The following is a 15,213-nucleotide window of genomic DNA, read 5'->3' as shown; positions in this document are numbered from 1 at the left end:
GCGATAGTTCTGCAAAAACAAGTATATGGCGTAGTCACTGGTTTGACCACTGGTGTGGGCGATGCGTATCACTTTGTTTAGTGTTCTCATAAACCGTTCAACTTCCCCATTAGCCTAGAGCCATTGTGGTGTGATTTGACGGTGTCGAACACCGGTGCTCTCAAAGTACCCGGCTAACTCCCGACTCTGGAAAGGTGGACCATTATCAGTTTTGATTTCAGAGATGAGACCATGTGTGGCCATGACCTTCTCCAAACAGGAGATCACCACATCAGCTGTGAGAGCCGGTATGATTTCCACCTCTAGGTATTTGGAGAAGTCATCAATCAAGACCATTGTGTGACGGCCGTCCGGGAGACTCCCAAAATCAAAGCTCACTGACACCCACAGTTCTTCTGGGCTAGGCTCTGTTTCAACTGGAACTGGTCGGCTGGGCTCACCAGAGGCCTGGCACCACACACAAGACCTCACCACATTCTCCACCTGTTCATAGATAAGGGGAAACCACACTTTTGATCTCAGACGGTTTTTTGTCTTCACCATACCTTGGTGACCATTGTGAGCAAGCTGCACCACTCTAGCGGTGAGAGATGATGGTATGACCAACCTGCACCCTCTGAGTACACATCCATCTGTGTCCACTGTAAGTTCATCTCGAACATTGTACAAACTACCCAGAATACGTTGTGATTCAGAAGTTAGAGTGGGTAGCTGTTTCTTCTCAATGTACCACTGATTGGTCTGCATGGCAGTTAACACCTTTCGTAAACACTCATCGGCTTCGGTAGCCTGAACAACCTCACTCACCGAGAGAGGTAACGGTCGAGACCAGTCTGACACATATTTGCCGTACTCTTCTGTTTTTTGGGCATCATGTACTTCTTTCTCTGACGCTGCTCGTGGTTGTCTTGACAGATAATCAGCAGGGTTCTCAGACCCAGGACAGTATTCTAGCTGACATCTGTAATCCTGTAACTGGAGCATCCATTTCTCTATCCGGGGAGGAGGCTTTGATCTTGTGCCGTTGAGCAAAGGTATTAGGGGTTTGTGATTGGTTGTCACTACGAAAGGGCGACCATACACATATACACATAGATGTGAAAATGCTTACAGCCCCATTGCACAACGATGGCTTCCTTCTCTATTTGAGCATACCTTTGTTCAGTCTCAGTGAGAGATCGGCTGGCGTATGCTAGCGGGGACCAGCTCCCTTCACCTTGCTCTTGGAATAGTACAGCTCATAGTCCTTTTGGCCCTGCATTGACAGCAACTTTAGTCTTTTTCTTGGGGGTCAAAATACCTCAACGTAGTTTCACTAGACAAAGCATCCTTGATAGCCTCAAATGCCGTTTACTCAGCCGAACCCCATGTCCAAGATTCAGATGCTTTGGTCAATTTACGGAGAGGTTGTGAGAGAGTGGACTGGTCCTTTATAAATCGCCCACAGTAGTTTACCATCCCCCAAAAACTTCGAACTTCAGTCACACATGTGGGAGGAGGTGCATCTTTGATGTTGATTACTTTCGCTGGGTCTGGTGCAACGCCACTGGCTGAGAATACATACCCGAAGAACTGTATTCTGTCTTTCAGGAATTCACACTTGCTGCAATGCAGTGTTAGCCCAGACTCCTGGATCCTCTGAAGAACACTTCTGAGACGGGAATGGTGTTCTGCAATGGTGGTCGCATGAACCAGACTGTCATCACTGACACTGATCGTCCCAGGTAGATCTGCTAGTAGTTCTTGTATCACGTTTTGGAAGACCTCAGCGGTTCTGGTGATCCCAAAGTTCAGACGCTTATATCTTCTCAGCCCGATGTGAGTAGAAAATGTTGTGATGTGGCGCAACTCCTCTGACAGCACCAGCTCGTGGTATCCTGATCTTAAGTCCATCTTTGAAAACCAACAGGACCCACTGAGCTCACCAATAATGTCATCAATTGTGGGTGTTAAATGTCTCTCCCATTTAATGGCTGCATTTGGGAGGCGCATGTCCACACAGATGCGGACCTCTCCAGGTTGTTTGGGTTTGCGCGCCACGACGATTGGTGACACCCATGGAGTTGGTCCTGTCACACTTTCTATGATACCTGCCTTCTCAAGATGATCCAACTCCGTCTTTACCTGGGGTCAGAGGTGAAACACAATGCGCCTATGGCAAAGGCGACTGGTTGCACAGTCTTGTTGATGTGTAGCTTTACCTCTCTATTCTTTAAACACCCAATTCCTTCGAACACTCCTTGGTATTGGGCCAACAGCCCCTTTACTGACTCCTGATGTATGCTGAGTGCAAAGGTGACTACTCTGAGATCTTCTGCCACATTGCAGCCTAGCAGCATTCCTCGTCCCTCTTGTGTTACATAGACTTTAGCCAGAATGGTTCGAGACCCATGTGAGATGGTAGTCTGGAACATACCCTTTAGGGAAAGTGGGGTGTTCTGGCCATAGGCGCAGGCTTTTACTTTTGGCTTTGGCAAGTACAGGACTAGGCGTCATTTTACAGTATTCCTCAGCGGCTAAGATATTTATCTATGCTCCTGTATCGACCACTGCCAGGATCTCATGTTTACCTACATAAACTTGGCATTTTGGCAACTTTGTTGACACAAAGGGAGTGTTCCCAACCATAAACAATGAATGAATGCCATGTACCTTGGCCTCAACGTCATCCATGTCGCTGCCATGCTCAAATTTGTCAGTTGCCACGTTGACCGGAGTGTTTTCAGTTTGTGCTTTGGTTGACCTACACACTTTTACAAAGTGATGTGACTTTCTACAACCAGCACACTTCTTGCCCCTTGCATTCAGACAGTTTGTGCATTGGTCCACCACAATACCCACATTGTCTTGTTGGCTGTTTGTTTTGGCGGTACTTTGTTCTGTAAGGCCGCCTCCATATGAGAGGCTCGGGCTTTAGATAGTTCTTTCATGTGCCCCATCTGTAGGATGTCGGGTAGAGACCTTCCAGACTCTTCCAGGATCCGTTCTCCGAGTTTTATTGATAAACACCCTTGAATTATTTGCCCTCTTATCTCTTCTGTCTCATCAGTGAACCTGCACATGCTGGCCAAAACCCTTAGCCTCATGTGGAAAGAGTCTAATGACTCTTCTGCTTGTTAACGGGCATGCCTGAAAACAAAACGCTCATAGTCTGTTGGCCACGGGCTCAAAATGTCTATTTAGGGCAGCAATGATAGTGGTGTGTGTTTTGGGCGCATCCTCAACGAGATTCTTTGATATCTTGTAGATTTCTTTCCCCTAAATGCAGGAGTAGAGTGCGCTTTCGAGAGTCTTCCACCTTGGCGCTTAAAAAAATAGTAGGACCCTCTCCACACAGTCTCTCCACTTAGGGGCTTGTGCGGATGGGGCCCCATCAACGAGAAATGGCTCTACGGGTGGTATAGCGGATGTGGCAGCGGTGGGTGCACGTTTGCAATGAGCTTGGGTGACTGCAGATCAAAAACTATAGGCAGGGGCACTCACCAGATAGTCAGCAGCCAAAACTGTGTAGAGAGCCTGAGTGCCAAGTCACAAAGTCCTGCAGAAGGCCTGGGGGCACATAAATACTCTCCTGGGATGAGGAGGGGCAGGAGGAGCAGGGAGCTCTCTAAGCGTTTTAAGCAGCAGCAAAAAGGAGCCTGAGACAAACGATGTGGGTGGGGCCACAGACACAGGCCACACTAAGGGAACGACGCGCTCCTCACATCAGGCACGCCGGCACCATTGTAATTGAAATGCAGGGTGAGGACAGACCTCTGCAGACACCAGGGGCAGCGTGTAAAGCCATACGAGAAGCAGCTGGGGAGGGGCTGACAGCATGAGTTACCGCCGGTTCGTCTGAACCCATGTGGCACGAGCATCACGTCAGAAGCGGCCACCAGGGGTCAGAGCAGCACGATGAGTCTTGCGTTCCGTCCTCTGTCACCAAAATGTAATGTCGGCGCTTCCGACATATATCGGCTCTGCATGAATGACATAAGATAATTATACACCCTTGTTCTTTTATGCGCGTGGTCATGGGACACCTAGACCACACTCATTGCTGCCACAGACGACATCAGGACCATGCTCGACGAAGGAGAAACAGCAGAACTCATCCTCCTGGACCTCTCCGCAGCCTTTGACACGGTATGTCATCACACTCTCCACACACGCCTCCACAAGGCTGGAATCTGCGACAAAGCACTGGACTGGATCTTGTCATTTCTCACAGGCAGAACCCAGAGAGTCCGCCTCCCGCCGTTCCTGTCAGAAGCCTACAGAATCACATGTGGCATCCCCCAAAGATCTTCGCTCAGCCCCACACTCTTCAACGTTTACATGGCCCCCCTCGCCAACATAACATGAACATACCACATCAACATAGTCTCCTACGTGGACGACACTCATCATCTCCCTCGCGAGAGACACTACAACTGCAAAGGACAACGTCCACAACGGACTTCACACCATCGCCAGCTGGATGGAATCAAGCCACCTCAAGTTAAACACAGACAAGACAGAAATTCTCATCTTTGGCACCAACCCCTCAGCTTGGAACGACTCCTGGTGGCCCACCTCCCTAGGATCCGCACCCTCACCCACCACACATGCACGCAACCTGGGCTGCATCTTGGATTCCACACTCAGCATGACTCAGCAGGTCAATGCCATCTCCTCTTTCCGCTACATCACCCTCCGCTTGCTCCGCAAAATCTTCAACTGGATTCCCGTCTAAACCAGGAAAACTGTCACCCACGCCTTGGTCAGCAGCCGATTGGACTACGGAAATGCCCTATTTGCGGGAATAACAAACAAACTCCAAACAAAGCTGCAAAGAATCCAGAACGTGTCCGCCCGCCTCATTCTAGATGTCCCAGGCCCGACCACATCTCACCCCACCTCAGAGACCTACACTGGCTACCAGTATCAAAGAGAATCACCTTCAAAATCCTTGTCCACGCAACCAAGGCCCTCCACAACACAGGTCCCACCTACCTCAACGAAAGACTCACCTTTCACACCCCCACCCGCCATCTTCGCACCGCCAACCTCGCCCTCACCTACGTCCCCCGAATCCGTTGCACCACCGCCGGGGGAAGAACCTTCTCTCACCTAGCTGCCAAGACCTGGAACTCCCTACCGCTCCACCTCCGCCTGACCCAAGACCTCCTATCTTTCAGGAAATGCCTCAAGACTTGGCTTTTTGACCAGTAGCTCTTCCCCCCCAGCGCCTTGAGACCCTAACGGGTGAGTAGTGCGCTCTATAAATCCCTGATTGATTGATTGATTGATGGGAGGCTCGTGAAGGCAGCTCTGCTTCGCACTCTCCTCGTGCATGGCCTCACTGCCTTTACCAGCCACGCCCTTTATTATTTATACACGCCCTTTCTGACTTCAGGGCAAAACCATATTTATGAAACACATAGGGTATACACGCACACACATTTGGATTAGATTCATGCACCCTTCCCTAATGGTAGTGTCTAGCGACCAGTTACGTCACTGGAACGTGACACTACAGTGACATGAGCTCTCAAGAGACATCTGAAGTTGTCTACTGTAGGCGAGACCTAAAAAGTACCTTAACCAGAATGCACCAAGCACGTACTGCTGTTTCGTTCGCCTTGCAGGTGCCTATAGTCAGTGCACAGAAAAATAGTTGTTAATGCTATTTCAATATCAATGACCATTTGTTTAGCGCACATACAGATGTGAAAAGAACTGTGGAATTTGTGCTGCATAGGCATTAAATAATGCATGAACGTCATTTAGGGGTCACCAGGGATCTCTTCTGCGACCCCTGGCTTGCCCCTTGTGACCCCTGGCACTTCCTTTGCGACCTCTGTCCTAAGAGGTTATAAAATTTGTGCCTGAAACACAGAGGCTGCTCGTCCTTATGGACGTCAGGTGAGGCTCCCTCTTCTTGTATTCTGCCAATTTTTTTATTACACTCATAGCGAATAGTATTACATTATTCATTATTAGTGCAATAAAAATGGAGTACAATTATTTGAAATATGACCTTTCCTGGCGGCTGAGGTACGTAAAAAATGCTTTTGAAATGTATGCTGTGTGCCTGCTTGTAGACGAGAGTGTTTACGTGAAAAAAAGTGTGCCCATGTGTGAATGTGTGTGTAAGAGTAAGCATGTGTAAGTGAAAGTGACAGTCAAAGGATGTAGGATGTCACTTCTGCTACCCCTGGCATTTTGGCGAGTTGACACCCATTAAATAATGACAATCTTTTATAAAAAATAATGTTTTTTTTTTTAGTGACTGATGACATTTCTGGAAAATATATTCATGGAAACCTATCTATAGATTTATCATTTAAGCTGTTTCAAATTGGAGTACACCTGGACACAGTTTGACTAGCCACATCTTCTTGAGAATCAGATATTTGGAATCCAAACCAAATTGCAAACACAAATAGCCGTGTATTGCTAGATTTCTAGTGACAATATATTTTATATTGGGCATAAAATGTGGTGAAATGTATGGTTAAACTGTTCATTTGAACCCGCAAAAATCTTTTGAAAACTAATTTCCGTGAAAGAAATACACAATTAATTTTTATTCAGAGAGCCGGCCAATTATTTTCAAGTGTATTATTCTGCTTCAGTTGGGAACCTTAAGCATTCATCACATTCAACACCAAAATTCACTTTGGCATTAGTTGACGTGTGTAATGTTATTCGGGACTTTGCAATCTCTAATCCCGATTTGTGTTTTACCAGCTGTCACCCTTATCTCACGGGCTATGTTTTTTGCACTGAAGGCGTAATGGATGGAGGTTACTATTATTCCGCTGCCATGGCAATACAGTGAGATCATCTAACGTAAGAAGAAGAAAAGTTTAGATTTACAGGCTCACTGCTAAAGTCCTGAAGCAATTATAACCCTTTCCCACTAAGATGTACTTATGGAAAGTACGCTAAGGCTCTGTTTCGGTATGAGGAGGGTGGCCGATGCATGCTTGTAAATAAGGTACAACTAAAACGTAGGCAATTCATTCAAATTTCGTTGTTAGTTTTTGCTATTTTTACCGCAATAATACAGAAAATGTAGGATAATGGAAAAGTGATAAAGCTGACAGCACAGTAAATGATGTGCACAAACTGGTGCCACAAGCAAAGGACATGTCACTGGTACCCATTTGGACGAACTCGGAATTACAGATGATGCTCTGTCTGGGAGTATGCACACAGAACTACAATGTGCTAATGGATATTCGTTGTATTCCAGCATATAAAGGCAATAAGTATCGACATGCGAAATTATGCAGTGTAATACATTGAGTATCACTATATTGTCAAGGAAAATGCTTAAAGTAGGGTATAGCTTTACTATTCTTAGCACCTCATCTATTTACCGTTAATTGCGTAAATACAGTTTTGAAACCCAATCATCCTTCAGTCTCAAGATTTACGTCACCAGAGTGCCTTGATGTCGTTATTATTATTACACAGCTACCTGTTATCTATTCTCTCTCTCTATATATATATATATATATGTATATATATGTTGTATTTATACATATAAAATTGATAAATAACATATTATTTCTCTCCTTATATATTACAGTGGCGGTCACCACTGAGTTTCCATGTGAAGAGTGCCTTTTGTTTCACTAATAACTCTTCCCCATTTGGCAAATTTTCATGAACCATTTCAAAACAAAGGTTCATTAACCTTAGTTTTTTTTTTCAGGAAAGTGTCAGGGTGATCCATCAAGCAAGTGTGGAGAAAAATGTGGGTTTCCAAAACACATTTTTCCCATGTATTTTTACTTAAGAATATTGAGCAGAACTAACACCTAAACGCCTCAATGGAATTCAATCATATGTAGCAGAAAGCTAGACCTGTACTCAGAAGGTGTGTGTTTGTGATATGATGCAAATCTGTTCAGTAGTTTTTGAAAAATTAAGGTTCACAATTTAGAGATATTTAGCAGCACGGTACAAACGCTGGACAACAGATAAAAAAATAACAATTTGATATGCTGCCATTAACATCACCAAAGATGTTTATTAACCATTTTAGGGAATGTGGACTCAGTGCCTGTGTCCTAATCCGGTTGAGGGTCTAAAGATGAATGTCTTTGCTGTACTACAGTAAAAAGTGGGGTCCCAAGGGTTGGAGCATTACTTATTGTTTTAATTAAAAAAAAGAGGAGTTTGCATTTGTGTGCTTCCCTCTGTGCGCTGCATAATGCTCTCGTGCCCCCATTTCCTGTGACCTGATGCATAATTGATTTATTTGGGCAAGGGATGTGTGGCCTCCTCCCTGAGCCACATAATGGACCCGGGGACCCCATCTCCTGGGGCTCAACGGAAAGCAGTGTTCTAGGGACACTTCCAAGATGCTGCATTGTTCGTTCTTGCAAGAGCCTGGGTAGGGAACACTTCATTGTTCTTGCGTGGGGGTAGCAGAAAGGCTCCCTCTGGTTGCAAGCTGAAAATTAACTCCTGGCGAGTGCCTACCCTGGCAAAGAACATAGTACTTCTCCCACCCGATGGGAGTAAAAGACAAAGCTACTCCCACTGGGCTGCTGGATACCCTATCGCATGATTAGCCACGCTTTATAAATTCTGACTGATTGATTGATTGGGTAGAAGCAAACCAATGAAGCTGGCTCCCACTGGCACACTCAGTGGGTGGCTGGGGATCCAGTGGGTCAGTGGGGGCCAAGGACTTGCTCTCCAGTCCCCAGTGACTGCTAATATTGTGAGTGCCCCAGGTGGGACTGTGGCACTCAAGAGCGAAAAAAAGATAAAAGCATGGCTCCCTGTAGCACACATGATGGGTGCTGGCCGGTGAGCGGTTGGGACATGGTATGTGGGAGCCCTCTCTGTTGGTTATAGTTGTTGGGTGCCTCAGGTAGGACTGTGGCACCCAAACAAAAATAAGTATGACCAGCCCTCGTTCATACGCCAGCAAGGGTGTGCAATTGGAGAGCTGGAGGGGCCATCCCAAAAGTTCAGCTTAGTTACTGGGTGCCCCCTGTGGGACCAGGGCACCCAACGAATAAAACAAAAATAATATACACCTGCAAGAACACAAAATGAACGGAGTAGGAGCTCATTTCATATTCACTGGTTCCACCAGGGACCACCTTATTTTGCCCTGGGAGGGCTTTTCATTGCCTTTTTTGGATCCTCATGATGACACTAGAAGGGGCAGAGGCATCACCAAGCATTTTTTGTAAATGTTGTGGGGGCCTGCAGGTAGTGCAGCTTTCTCCCTATGAACATTTTAAAAAACTTGCAGTAAGTCTCCTAAATCATCAAATACATGACCCCAGGAGTGCTTACAATCTTTTCTTAAGGCACTTCAAGCTGGAGCTATATACTCCTCAGCTGGAGTGTGCGGTCCCTTAGTGGTTTGTTCTATGGCTGCATTTTGTAGGCTGAAGAGTATTAAAGAAAGACTCAAATGCGTGTTTATAATTATTTTGATTAAAATGCTTTATTTAAAATGTTTTAAGGCAATAATTGTTGTTATTAATTGCCATCTGAGTATTTATGAGGAAATAATTGGATTATTGTTGTTGATAAATTATTGTTGTGACTTTTTAACAAAGCCAATAGGTCTGTTTTCTGTATGTTGATGTGCTGACCTCCTGATAAAGCCAATAAGCCTGCCTTTTATATTTTGGAATTTTGACATCGCCAGTAGGCCTGCCTTACTTAAAATTACACACCTTTACAATGTTAGTAAAACTCAGATATTCACTAAACCAAAGGTTACAGTGAGGTTATAGTTAGGCAAAAGGTAACATTTTATACTCTAAAAAGCACTGAAATTCAGCAGTCACAATTAACTCAAGTAACTATAACTCATATTCACGCTGTGTACAGTGTTGTCATCAATGATTTAATATCAGACATCATAAGTTATGTTATCAATGATGTCACTGAACATTTCATGAGTGATGTAAAGTGAGGTAATCAGAAGCAGTGCATGGCAGGGGTGCAAGTTATAGTTAGCTCATTAAACTATAATTGGTAAATCTCACTAATTTTTTAGTTTAAAATGTTATGTTTTATCTAACATGTTTACCAAATCATAAAGTCACAGTAGCCTTTGTTTTTTTATTGGATTTTTAATGTAATGTAACATATTATGACAATACCTTACTTGTGGGCCACCCCTATTGTGCACAGGAGAAGGCCATGCATGGTGCAAGGTTGGGTGTTTATAGGGGGTTGGCTTCAGGCTATGGGGCCAACTTGTTGTAACTTAATAGCTATTAGATTAAACATTAGCAGAAGATATCTTGTATTTAGCAACTATTGTGAACATTTGGCGGAATCCATTTTGTATTCATGGAATCCATTTTCTCTGCCATGTGCTCGCCATGTGCTCTGTCCTACCTTTCTGTTAACTACTCTTGAAAATCTGTCTAGTGACAAGTTATATTTAGCATCTCCCACTTTCGCACATGCCCAGTAAGATCTGCAGCTGTTAGTAATCAGTAACAGACAGTAATGTGTCAACTAGTCCTTGAAACTGTTAGCCCCTCCTACCTGTCGACTGTGCATTTCCATATGACCTTACATGTATGTAAGTCTTGCTTCTATAATTGTATCACCTTCTTTTAGCCCCTGCGTGGGTATAAAAGGAGCATGCTCTCTTAGTTCAGTGTGCTACTTCAAACATTACCGAAGGGTGCTGTTTGAACTGTAGTACCACCTCATGAGGTTTAATAAACTTTGTCTTTTATTTCAGTTTCTGTGCCAACTTCTTCCTATATGGTCTGAGGACTTTGTGAAGAGAAGGGCGAACCCCTTGCACTAGTAGGCCTTGCTGAGGCTTACTTCAACAAATTGGCACCCGAACAGGGACTCATCGGTGACTCGGACGCCCAACGGATTGGTCGTGACGAAGGATTGGGATCTCGCTGCGGACGATCAATGCCTGAGGAGACCCGAGTCTTGGCAACCACGGCGTTTTTCCCTTCTTTCTGATTTGACCATCCAGGTGGCGCCGGTCCTCGACTGAGATCCTTTTTGTTCAATCGTCATGCAGTGACCATTTGGTCGATTTTAGAACTTGGCAGTTGGAACCTGGACACCCTGTGATTGGTAAGAGCCATTTTACGGCACTTGCTGTGGGTTTTGATGCCTTTGTTTGGTAATGAAGTTTAGCACTACTTACTGTGGCTCTCGTGTTTTGGGTGACTAGTCAATTTGTGTCCTTTGAATTGATATATAAATTGCAATTTATATAGGCAGGTAATGAGGAGAATTTTCTCCAATTTAATTTTGATTTGAACGGCACCTTAAGTGCTACTTTGATTATAATATTGCATATTCTGCACTATTTTTGGCATGCCTGTTTTTAGCGCACTTCGTAGGATGTGTTGCTTTTGTAATGGTACCAATTTGAGACTGGAAGAATCGCAACCGGCACCCCCAGAGGGGATGCCCAATAGAGATATGTATGTTAAACATGGTCTTTCTTCAATAGTGTACAGCACATTATGGAATAAATACACTCGTGCGGATCCTGAGTTACGTTGGCCTATGCATGGGTCATTTGATTAGCAAAAGATTGAGTATGTGGAACAATGTATGTGTAAGCAAAAGTCTAGGCAAGATATGTTTCACTGTGTACGAATGTGGGAGAAAGAAGTGCGTGTACGAGTGAAGCGTGAGCAAGCCTTGCTTGAGAAAGAGCAGCTGAAGAATGTATATTGAAAGCATTGGAAATGAGAAAGAAAGAAATAAATGACTTAAAGGAGCTAGAAGAGAAAGAACGTAAATTACAGGTAACTGGCCAATACACCATTAGGTAACCTCTCTATCCTATCCTTAATAAACCACACGATGATTTTTTGTTACTAGATCGCCCTCCACCTCCGTATGTCGTTCCTTCTGCCCCTCATGAGTTAGCTAAGGTCTCCGGTTCGGAGCAACAGAAGATACAAGACAGTCGCTCTTTGTTGCCTGCTGACTGTGCGTCTGAGCTTAGATCTATTGCTCGTAAAACAATTTGTAGCGTTGTCTCTGCTTCTAAACTTTTAGACAACATGAAAGGGTGGACGGAAAAGGAGCAGCTATATTTTACTGAGGCATTAGGCACAGAAGTTATTGAACTATATCGGAAATATTCTGATGAGTTAGAGCCCAATGATGTAGCAGCTGATCATAAGCAAATGCGTGATGGTCTTTTTGTTTTCTCCCAGGTGGCTGATGCAATCAGGCGTTTGGTGAAATTATGTGTTGTGGCAGTCCGTTTGCAAGAGGAGAAAAGGGCTGTGGACGTAGTTGCACGGACATCTCAGACCAGCGGGGTGCAAGCTTCCATCTTCGGAACAGATAAGACTATGATAGTTCACGCGAAACCAATGCGGGAGGCCGCGCCTTTGTATGTTCCTCCTAAAGGATTGGGTACAAGTGACGATATTTTGTTGGCAGCTGATACCCCTGAACAATGTGAAAAGTGCAATTTGTCCTTACATTCTTCTCTTGCTTCACACCATCATAAAGTGGCACAAAAGACATTGCAATATTGTAGACCAAAGGTAACCTATTTAGGTCACCTTTTGTCTAAGGAGGGCCGTGCACTTACATCAGATCGTATTCAAGCAATTTTAGACACACCAGTACCCTCTACTCAGAAAGATGTTCGTGTATTCCTTGGTCTTACTTCTTTTTGTAGGCAATGGATATTAGGGTTTTCACACATAGTCAAACCTTTGCTAGCACTTTTGACTAAAGATACTCCAATGCCCCTCCCATGGACAGATGAATGTGAGACTGCTTTCCAGCAGCTACGACAAGCCCTTTGTTCAGCACCAGTGTTAGGTACTCCAGATTACATGAAGCCTTTTGCACTTTACGTACATGAGAAAGATGGATGGGCATTGTCAGTTTTAGTACAGACACAAGGCGATAAGCAGCGTCCCTGTGCATATTTTTCAGCAGTACTTTATCCTGTTGCTCAAGCGTTGCCTGGATGTTTTCGTACAGTTGCCGCAACAGCTGTGTCAATACGTCAGAGTGAAGGGATAGTTTTGTCACATAAGCTGTTGGTGTTAGTACCCCATGTGGTTGATGCTCTTTTAAATCAACCAAAGACACAACATTTAACTAGCGCTCGCCTGACAGGATATGAATTGACATTGCTGGCTCCTCACATTACACTGAAGAGATGTGCAACACTAAATCCAGCCACTTTGTTGCCATATCCGGTGACTCAGTCACAAGAAACACATGATTGTATATTCCTTACCGAAGAACAGAAAAAGGGTCGTATTGATTTACAAGATACGCCCCATTCCAGATGTAGACGAGGAATTGTGGGTTGATGGGTCTTGTTTGAAGTTGCCAGACGGTACGACCTCAGCTGCATATGCAATCACCACAATACACACGGTAGTGGAGACAGCTCGTATACCACAGAAGTCAGCTCAAGCAGCTGAACTAACAGCTTTGACACGAGCATGTGAGCTTAGTACTTACTTATGTGTGAACATTTATACAGACAGCCGCTATGCTTTTGGAGTGGCTCATGATTTTGGTTTGCTTTGGAAGGAGAGAGGCTTTCTCACAACCCATGGGATGCAGACAATGCACTGAGAATTAGTGCATAACCTCTTGACTGCATTGACATATCCAAAGAAACTAGCTATTGTGAAATGTAGTGCACACAAGAAAGTGACCGATAAGATAGGGCAAGGTAATGCCCTTGCGGACCGCGTAGCACGTGAGACTGCGATGCAGCGAAGTACTACTTCTATGTATGTAGTGAAGTCACAAGCTGAACGTTGGCATAATGCTAGACAAGACGTATTAGATATACAGAAATCTGCTTCTGTGAAAGAACGTGAGCAATGGTCTGAAGAAGGAGAATTGGATGATGAGGGCTGTTGGCGGAATAAGCAGATGGATAAATGGAAATTGCCTATAGCTTTTGTACAACCTATGGTTCAGGTGGCACAAGGGCTGGCACATGTTGGAGCTTCAACAATAACAAAGTTGCTTACGCAAGTTTGGGAGCATCCAGAAATTTCCAGTACAGCTAAGAGAGTAGTACAGTCTTGTTTGATCTGTTTACAATACAATCCTGGAAATGGGACACTTACTCTTGCGGGAGGGTTTGCTACACCAACTGCACCTTTTGAAGTTCTACAAATGGATTATATTCAGCTTGAACGCTGCAACAATTTAAAGTATGTCTTGGTGGTGGTATGTGCCTTCAGTAAATGGATAGAGGCGTACCCCACAAAGGATAATACTGCCATTACCACAGCAAAGGTGCTTTTGAAATAATGTTTCCCTAGGTTTGGTGTTTGCAGACTTTTATGGAATGATAACGGACCTCATTTTGTTGGGGAAGTTATTAAGTATGTCCTGAAAGGATTAGGGATCAAACAGAAGTTCCATGCGTTTTTTCACCCACAATCAGCAGGGTTGGTGGAAAGGTATAATGCTACTTTGAAGCTGAAGTTAGCGAAGATACAGGCTTCCACATCCTTAACTTGTCCGGATGCATTACCGTTGGCATTATTATCTATTAGGTCAGTGCCACACTCTCGAATCGGGCTTAGTCCTTACGAAGTGGTGTTTGGAAGGCCAATGAACATTTGGGGAGTTCCTAAGCCAAATTTTGTTTATGATGTACCTTGTGTCCTGATGAATGATTATTTGGCACAGTTAAATGACAATTTGGTTTCTATTCATCAACATGTTCGAGAAGCACTTCCTGACAGATCTACAGGTGAAGGCCATGAACTCCGACCTGGTGACCAGGTGATGATAAAGTCCTTTGAAAGATCAAGCAGCTTGGAACCAAGGTGGCGAGGGCCAGAACAGGTGCTCCTTGCAACAAGGACAGCAGTTCGAGTGACGAACCAAAAGAATTGGGTCCATAGTACTCACTGCAAGAAAGTGCTACCTACCTTGGTGGAACCTGCTGTGCTGACCGATCATCGAGAGATTTTGACTATGGAGAAAAGCCGTGCTATACGACCTGACGAATCTGCGGAGTTCTTCCCGGACCACACGATTTCTGGAGTGTTGCGATATAATTTGAGATTGAGGAAAGACCCCGTAATGCTGGAGAAAACTGGTTGAGCTACCGCCCTGGGTTAGTGAAACGGAGAGCCAATGTGGCAAGGGGGGGCTCAGCCATGCATTAGAGTAGTGACACCCGTCTTGGCCCGTGGTGAAGAAATCAGCGGCTGCCCAGGGATAAGAGCTCCAACGATTGTTTTTAATTCATTT

Source organism: Pleurodeles waltl, chromosome 1_2, assembly GCF_031143425.1.
Source record: "Pleurodeles waltl isolate 20211129_DDA chromosome 1_2, aPleWal1.hap1.20221129, whole genome shotgun sequence".
NCBI lineage: Eukaryota > Metazoa > Chordata > Amphibia > Caudata > Salamandridae > Pleurodeles > Pleurodeles waltl.
Note: the sequence above shows the minus strand (reverse complement) of the source record.